Source organism: Colius striatus, chromosome 1 (assembly GCF_028858725.1).
Source record: "Colius striatus isolate bColStr4 chromosome 1, bColStr4.1.hap1, whole genome shotgun sequence".
Classification (NCBI taxonomy): Eukaryota; Metazoa; Chordata; class Aves; order Coliiformes; family Coliidae; genus Colius; species Colius striatus.
Window position 1 is genome coordinate 81,120,907 of NC_084759.1, and position 9,808 is coordinate 81,130,714.

A 9,808-nucleotide genomic window follows, 5' to 3' on the forward strand; every position below is an offset into this window, starting at 1 on the left:
TGTGTATGTTCCCTTTTAGAGTAATAACTCATTTTCTTCATAAGTGAATAATATATGATCTTTAATATTTGAATAGTCCCTCAAACCGTAAAATAAAGTACACTTTGAAATGTTTTACTCTTAAATAATACTATAATTAGTATATGCTTCATTACAAAGTTTCTCAAGAGCTTTCCTGTTCTTTTTCCTACGGAGTACTCAATCAAATCCAACTATTCTGGGATTGGAACAAGAACTGCTGTGTAATGAGATTATGACGCAGTATGCTTGTAGTGGAATGGGAGCACCCTAGCTCCACTGAAAGCCATAGATAACTAAGTACAACTGGTATCTTCACAAAATATTTTTTATCTATGAAACATCTACAGCTTTTTTTTTTATTTTAAAAGCCTGAGCATTTGGAAAGAACTAAAGCATTTTTTCCCCAGCAAGATTGTTTTAGGTAAAGATTATATTTCAATAAAATATTTTCACAAAGAAAATACAAGAAGTTTTTGTAATAATTACCACCTCTTTTTATTTCATCTTCAAAGTCATATATTTTTCTTCGGGCTTTCACCCACAGAATGCTATGATAAATAATAGATACTATACTACTTGTTAAATGTTATTTTTCTTTTCTTTCTATTTCAACAAATCCTGCCCTTTTCTAACATTAGGAAATCTCCATGGCTGCCATCTAAAAATATTTCTCAGCATAAAAAAAATTAAAAATCTTCACTTGCCTTTACTCACTTATTCTTGACTAAAGTTTATGGTTGCATTTGAGCTGAAAAGAAAATAATATCAGGCCTGGGACTCCCTTGATATCACTGCAAAGAGCTGTGAGTGGGAGGGAAGAAGAGAGAGCAATGATTGCCTCTCTATAAATAGAATATTTTCTGCACAGCACTGATCCTGCACAGATGTGTGTCAATGAAAGAGATGCTGCTTCAGAAATTACTTAAACAGCTGTATTCCAGGCAGAGCGTAGACAATTAACAAATGGATTTGGGTTTCAGAAACATGTAGTTTGGTGACAGATGTTTGAATACAATCTTTTTATTTATGGAATAAATGGTCTTAATCTGGTTCCTTTTTATGATTCATCAGAAGAACACAAGTAATTGTTTTCTAGGTGAAAGTATTTATAGCACAATTTAAGAGTCACTAATTTATTATTTCACTAGGAGAATGTAGATGCCTTTCAAGTACTATTTGACTAACCACAGAACTTGGCTTCAGGCAACTGACAAGCCTTATGTTTGATGAAGGAAGATACAAAACCTGAGACATGGGAGCCCCTTTATATGTAGAAGTTAAACCTTCTCAGGGAGTGCTTCTCTAGGAGTATGTTGGTTCACTCCTAAATGTCCATTACAGCAATGTATACTCATTTTTTAATTTCTAAATCCAAGGTAAATTTGTTTCTGGAAATCACAGGCAGATTAACAAGTCTGATATTATATAAAACTTTTATCTAGAAAATAATTCCTTACAGAATGATAACCTACTGGATTTCCCAGCAGAATATGAGACAAAGTCAATATTCAGGATTACGCACAAGGCCAGATTAGGTAACCCGCTAGTGCCTCCTGGTCTTAAATTTATGTATTCTTAAGGATTCACTGTCTGACTTTCAGAATCTGTCAATGAATGTCACCATATACTGTCTTAAATCAGGTTATTCAGAAATCTCCCACACAAGGCCGAAGTACTGAATGTCTTCTTTGCTTCAGTCTCTACAGCCAAGGCCAGCCCTCGGGAAGCACAGTCCAGCAAAGATAATAGGAAGCCCAGGACAGCAGAGGACTTGCCATGGGTGAAAGAAAAAGAGGTTAAAGATTTGTTGGCCAAGCTTCAGGCTCATAAGTAAACAAGTCCTGATGGGATGCATACTAGAGTGCTGAGGGAGTTGGCTGATGTGATTGCTAAGCCTCTCTCTATCATTTTTGAACAATCCTGGAGGACAGGCGAGGTGCCTGAGGACTGGAGAAAGGCCAATGTCACACCAGTCTTCAAAAAGGGCAGGAAGGACAACCCAGGAAACTACAGGCCAGTCAGCCTCACCTTCATCCCTGGAAAAGTGATGGAACAACTCATCCTGAATATTGTCATTAAACATATGAAGGAAAAGATGGTTATCAGGGGGAGTCAACATGGCTTCACCAAGGGGAAATCCTGTTTGACCAACCTGATATCCTTCTATGAGTGCATAACTGGCTGGTTAGATGGGGGGAGAGTAGTGGATGTCATCTACCTTGACTTCAGCTAGGCTTTTGACACTGTCTCCCATAACATCCTCATCAGAAAGCTCAGGCAGTGTGGCTTGGATGAGTGGACAGTGAGGTGGATCGAGAGCTGGCTGAATGACAGAGCCCAGAGGGTGGTGATCAATGGCACAGAATCAAGTTGGAGGCCTGTGGCCAGTGGAGTTCTATTTTACTGTTCAGATGAGGGAGCCCTGGCACAGGCTGCCCAGAGGGATTGTGGAGGCTCCTTCCTTGGAGGTTTTCAAGACCCACCTGGACATGTTCCTATGTGACCTGATCTAGGAAGACCTGCTTCTGCAGGGGGGTTGGACTAGATGATCTCTAAAGGTCCCTTCCAACTTTACCATTCTATGATTCTATGATTCTATGATTCTATGATTCTATGATTCTATGATTCTATGACAAGGGCTTGCATTGTATAGTAGTTTCCTCTCATTCTATCAGGGACTGAAACAAACCTGGAGATTTGAGATCCCAAATAGGGTTAGGATTGTGCTACTTATTTTCCTATTTTAAATTAGCTTTGCCTAATAATCTATACATTTGTTCCAGATCAGCTGGCATTAACATAGTGAGGGTGAAGGAGGAACTGGAAAGTTGTTTCAGGAAATGTGGGAAGCTGGGCAAGTGCAATGGAAAGGAAACCGGCTGCTGTGATTTGAAGCTTGTGTTGTGTGTAAGCATGGAGTAAAATACATGCAGGGAGCTAATGGAGCTGGTGTACTCTCTCAGAGGAGTTCATTTAAATATGCTGAATATTTTAACTCCTTTTTTAAAGCTTGAAATAATGTAGTTCTAATTTCTGAGCAGGGACTTGCAGCCCACACAGCAGTAGGTCTTGATAATTATTAATTATATGTTTTTCCTCTGTTCTGTATGACCTTGTTTGTAAAAGTTATGTGATAAAGCTAGAATATTAAGAGGTTTATTCGCCCTGGCATGCCATCTAACTGGAAAAGAGGAAAAGATTTAAGAACAAATGAGTATTCCAAAGTATAACCTTAAATTTTCACCCTTTTAGAAGGCACCGAGTGACACTTGTCTAATGCACACAACAACTGAAAGAGCAAGTACGTGATTTTCTGGTTTAGCTAAAATTAAAATTCACACACTTGCTCTTATGACAGTCTGATCTAAAATGGCAGTCTGCAAAGGCAGATGGTACACTGCCCATGAATCGCAGAATCACACAATCTTAAGGGTTGGAAGATACCTTGAAAGATCATCTAGTCCACCTCCACTGCCAGAGCAGGACCACCTAGAGTAGGTCACAAAGGAACTCATGAAGAGGAGTCTATCTTGAAAACATGAATTAGCTTTTTCCTAGCAGATGTCCAGATGTCACAGCATTGGCCCAAGCATCAGAGTGTATTACAAAAACGAAAGACTTGGGTACCATAGGGAATCCAAATTAAATCTGAAGAGAAGTTTAGTTATGAAGTTTTTGTCCCTACTTCATCTGCATTACCTTCTAAGGAGCAGCCCTACCCTCCTACTACAAGATCTCCGTGCTCCTCTCTGAATATGCATGTTAATCTAAATATCCAGCTTTTTGTAAATGTGAACACTTTGAATTCTTTTAATGTTGCTCATAGAAAGATGATGTCATCTGATATTTCTCCAGTTGCACAAATTCCCCAGAATTACTGTTTTTTCCCCCTTAGAAACAAAGAAGCAACCTGACTTGCTCTGACAGGAGAAAAATGTCCTGGAAACCCTGAAGGCAGCCTATGTACTAAAGTTACAAAGAAAAAGTATCAGTGGACCTGGATTTCAAAATGCTGGAGAGAAACATATCACTTTTGACTTCCCCAAAAAATCAATTGGCCTTCAAGCCTTGACACACAGAGAAGAAAACATTTTTCTTTATTAACTAGGTTTTGGGTTTCTTCAACAGGTTTGGAACATAACGTCATTCTCTGCATGGTAGCTTGTATGGTAAGTGAATTATTGCAGTGTCGTTGGTAAGAGGGCCTGAAGAGGTTCATGCACTATAAAATCAGAGTCCTCCCACACTTTACTTTTAATGTTATCACATAACACAATCACAGAGCAGCTCAAATTAGGTTAGAAAGCTAAACCTTTTTTTCTCCTGCCCTTTTAACTAACAATGTAATGTGCTTCTCAGCTCTTTAAATTACAGAAAGTGGTCTCACTAGAGTAGCAAACTTCTGTAATGAAGATTTATGTACAATTATGAGTAGTAAGAGAGGAAAAAGAAAAGCAATTTAATGAAAGCATAGATATCTGCCACAAAAGGTAGATTGGCTGGGAAATTTAGTACAAGAATATGACACCCTTTCTTATCTGAATAATATTTTAAACACAAGTAGTATCCCTGAAGTCATTGCCTGTAATGTGATGATTACCACAAAGAAGTCACAGCCGACCCTCAGACCTGCTTAGAAAATGGAAGAAATTATGAGTTCAGCTGGGACATGAATTTTATTTCTTAAATGAAGTAGCTTGCTAACATAAGAAAGTAAAGATTGTGTAAAATTAGGAAGAGAGGAGACCATTGCTGTGCTCACCTGCTGTCAGTCAACTATGAGGCATCAACTGCAGCTCCTTCAGCTTATGAGCATGTTGAGGGCAAAAGCAGAAGAACAGAAGGAAAAAACGGGCACCAAGGAAAAGCAACAGTCCTGACACTGACTTTGATGTCAGCCATGGTTTGCCCCTCAGTCCTCAGAAGAGCAAGAGTTATTAGTAGAGTCTATATGGATAGGCTTTAGCAAGTAGGAAATCTCAGGGAAAGCCATTTTGCATGTGGAAACACTGTTTGCAATACAAAATGGGGTCTGTGTGTATATTTCTGGGTCAGTTCCCAAGGTACTGCAGAGATGTGGTTGCTTTCCCCTTTATGGGGGTTCAGAGGGAGACCGAACACCTGGAGCATCAGGTTTGCTCGTCCACTGCTTTGTTTGTAGTGTGAAGCTGCACTTCTTTCCTTAACTGCTGCTCATAAGACTCCAGTGATTCACATTTTCTGGTTGCCCTCTCAATTTGGTTTGTTTATCATTTAGAAGCCCAGGTACAACTTAGGCCAGAGAAATTATAGTTAATGCTCCATTCTAATCCCTGCATCCAGTGTTGCATTTATAATTAAATATTCCAATAAAATATATAAATGTTAGCACAGAGCTATGTAAACAAAACAGCTGGCACAAAGGAAGATTTATGCTGCTACAATCTATTATAGGGATTTTGCTTGATTAAATTGAACATGTAGTGAGAGATCTGTCCACATGAATGTAAGAAAATTCTTCAGCAAAGGGAAAACACCAAGGAACAAATATAGCATACAAACACCTCTTTACACAGTGTGCACTTCTATTGTTGTCACCTGTAGTCAGAAGAATTTTGAGCAGTGTACTCCAAGTTATTATATTTCTGTTGCGTGTCAGGGAGATTACTGATGCTTTTAATCTTGTGCTTTTTACAGCAGTGTTGTACAGAATCACATACCTGTCACCCGACAGTAAAAGAACACATAGAGTTAATGATGATAAGATCTTTTCTTTGTGTTCTTCTCAGAGCCTGAAGCCTTAGTGATATTTTTTATTTTTTTATTAAAATTAATGTATTTCTTATACTGTGCTAGAGCACCTAAAACTACAGCTGTCGTCTATGGCAGAAGAAAAGGGGTTGTTCAGAGTTAAGGTATGATTCAGCCATAAAGACTTGGGTGTCCATTAAGTTGATAAGAATGAAAATTTGCTTTTAAAAAAGGCCATTTACATTAGTAAAGAAAGATGACAGTGTAGTGAGAACATATTGTCTGGGACAAGCAGACCCTATTAGGTCTGGTTAGGCTTAGCTATAGCCTTCATGTGGTATTATAAGCAAGAGAGCTAATCACTCAGTGTCTTAGCTATATATAAAAGATGATAATTCAAGAAGTTCCATTTCTAAGAACAGAAAGAAAATATAATGTTCCAAGCTATTGCTTTGAATTTCATGTCATCACTTAGTCTCACACCTGTATAGCACCATTTGCCACCCCACTGAAACTGGGACTGTGCAGTAGATTTTCCTCCACTGGTGGGTTACAGGGGGATATGCTGAGTGAAGAGTATCTGGAGTGCAGTATTAAAACATCCAAATAAGTAGAGTAGAAAGCAGAAATGCATAAAATTGAGGGAGATTAAGAGCAAGCAGCAGTGCTGCTTGTCCCACTGCAGGGACATGGCAGTAGCCGGCAGTAAGTGGTGAGAAAGGCATCACCAGGAAGGTGCAGGGAGTTCAGTGGCCCTGAGCAGGACACTGTCATCACCACAGCATAAGGGACTGTACAAGGCAGAGAGCCTATAACCTGCTTACGCTACACGGGTAACATGTTTCAGAAGTGTCACATTGCCTGCAATCTTCCAGAGACTTTCAGACATCTTCACAAACAACTCCACTGTTTTGTTTCTCCTGATTGCTTTTCTTCCTCACTTTCCTACTCCATTGCTCAATCAGATACTCTGTCATGGATTTGTGCCACAGGAAAGGGTAGGCTGTTTGTATTGTCTGTTGACAAATTGTATTAATTCCCTCTATGCTCTGGGTTTCTCTGAGTCAGACAGTCTCATAGCACATCTTGTTAAAAGTGGAGGGAGTGGCAGAGGCTTTCACACCTGGAAGATTTCTGGAGACATAGATGAACACAGGCAGGGCCTCTGTGCTTCTTTCAGCAGGATAGAGGGATGGGCAAGATGAATCTTCAGTTCTCAGCTCCAGTAAATTAGACTAAGTATTTAAATTTTATTAAGCCAGAAATGGTTTTCAGCTTTGTGGATCTTTTTACATTGGACTGGTTGTTTGTGTATTAACTTGGAAGATTAGACAAATTCCAGTCCATGCTTATAAGGTTTGAATCACCATGTTGTCCTGCACCTTAACCTTTTTTTCAAGCAGCTAATTAAGAAAAACCTTTCTGTTTTCTATAGGAGCAAGAATATATTTTTAGGCAGCATATTGCTTCTTTTCCTTTCCTCCTGCAGTTGTTTAGTAAAAGACAAGATGCCTTTGCAGCATGCCACAGGGAGGCATATTTTCTTCCTAAATGCAGTTTTAACCTACAAGATCCAAGCAACAAATGTCATGCTTTGTATAGGGGTGGAGAAGTGGCTGTAATGAATCATCAATTCCAAGAATTGAACCATTGCTCCCGCTTGCCAATTATCAATAAAAGGCCTAGGGTTTAATGATTTGTTACTCTTACCAAAATAATTAAACTGGGTGTAAATTAGTCACAGTGGCTTCCCTGAGAAGATGTAGATGCATATGGCTGGGAGTTCTGTAGATAGGGCAAGGATTGTCCAAGAGCCTTCAGGAGGATGGAGTAAACAGACTTGCCAGGGTGCTGCTTTCAGCCATAGCAAGCTCAGTGCCCAACTGAGGGCAGCTACCCACTGGTGAAATGCCAGGGCCAGATGAGTTCTAAATCCTGCCTGTGAGGTGGTCTGCACAGGGCAATGGGGAGGCCTTGCCTCTTGTCTGGTGATGGAGAAGTTGCAAGTGCTTTCTGGGAGAGCAGAGCAGAGAATAGCATCCCTGCTGTCCTGGCACTTGCCTGGTGACTTAATTACTATGTCGCTGTCAAGCTACCTTTCATATGTGACTTCAGGCCTAGTTACTCTGGATTTCCTTGCTGCTCAGGGTTCAATGTGTCCAGTGCACTGGGGGATGCCTGTCCCAGAACCTTCCCATGGAATCTGCACTCTCCTGAAAAAGCAGTTCGACTTTCCCTAGAAAGTTCATGATGCAACAGAATCTCTAAAATGTGCTCCTCTGACGCCTTCTACTTTAAATGCAGCAGCAATGTGCCATTGTACTTTACCATCTTTTGCCTGGATGTCTAGCAGGGTTAGCACCTCTGCAGGCCCGTTCAAGCCTGACCGAAATGCCTAGAAACTCTTCAAATCTTTATGTATACAACTTTTCAGCAGAGTGGTAGCTTTCCTCTTTGTGTTTGTCTCTTCTTCACCATACTGCAGTTCTTGGGCTAGGAGACCAACAATAGTTGTGTTTTGGTGATTTGAGTCAACCCATGTGGCTTGGGGGAGCTATGAGCTGACTGCTGCTACCATGTTGCACAGCTTCAGCTGAGTGTGGGTGCTAGGAGGCAGTAGAGACTGCTAGGACTGTGTAGCAGAGGTGAGGCTTTCAGTGCAGAAATCTTCCTGATGGATAAAGCTTATCACTTTTGTGCAAGTTCCCTTTGAACATCTCTTTAGCATACTCCTGGGTTTTAAAGGTTTTAAGGTTATTCACATGACCAAGATCAAACTGCTGGTACCATGTCTCTGCTGAATATTGCTGTGCACTCCTGCAGATAAATACCTAACTCCTCCAGCCGAGTAGGTTATCCCTCCATGGCTAATCTGTCACAAAAGATTTGTGTTTGAAAGCAAAAGTAAGGTGTTTTTTAAATTTTATTTTATTTTTTATTACTGAAAATCTGTGAAAGGGAAACAGCTGGAACAGAGCTCTATACCTTGAGGGAAAAGAAGAAAAAATATTGTTTTGGTGGAAAACTCAGCTAAAACGTTTAAATTAGGAATTACTGACACTGTGGCTGCTGGAGGTGCAAATTGAATACTTAACTGCTTGTAACAAGAGACTGGGAAAACTCAGAGAACTTGTGCAAAAAAAAGATCATAACACTCCTGCTTCTCTGGTGCTTACTAACATAATAAGATTTTCTTCACCAAAATACCATGCGGCACTGTTAGGAAACGGTTGATTTACTGTTGTAGGGCTGAAGTCTGAAGAAACAGCAGGTAAAAAATATATTAGAGAAGGAAGATGAGGCTCAAGTTTCATATTGCATTGTTTGATGCTTCTGTGGCATCACAGCTACGAAACCTCAGCCTCACACAACAGCAGTATCTGTTTTGGTGGTGAGCAAGCACTAGCTCACTTACCCCAAGGACACTGGGAAAGCTTTGGGCTGGACTTTGTCCATGTCAGCATGCAGAGCTATCTCAAACTGGAGCATTAGCCAGACTTGATATCTTTCCTCAGTTTAGCCACCAAAGGGGTCTCTCCATCTACCTCTTAACTCAGAAGATGAAATCAAATGACAGGGTGAAGTGTCGCAGAGGTGGTCAGAGGAGATGCACACGAAAGCACTGAGCAACTCACAGTGATGTTCGTGCTAGATGTTAAGCAAAGCCATGACCATGATGTCTCTCCCTGGTCAAGGACAGGAAAAGGACAGACTCTGTGTCTGCTGCTGGACAGGGAGTGGGGAAGCTGGAGGGCTGGTGGTGAGGAGGTGGTGGGATGACTGAGCTGCTGAGAGGAGTACCAGTATTTCACACCAGGACCTTTGTCAGATAAGTCCTGGTACATAGGGATCTCTAATTTCCCAGCTGTTCCAACAGATATCTCCTGATGTAGTATCCTTGGGGCTACTCAGTGCTATGGCTGAAGTACTCAGGTACCTACGGTGTCAGGGATTGGTATAGTTTTGCTTCTGGGTAGACAAAAGGAAGACAGTGATCCTCATAGACAATGTTAGCCAAATGACTCTGTAGCCTCAGATACTGAGAAAGACAGAGGAC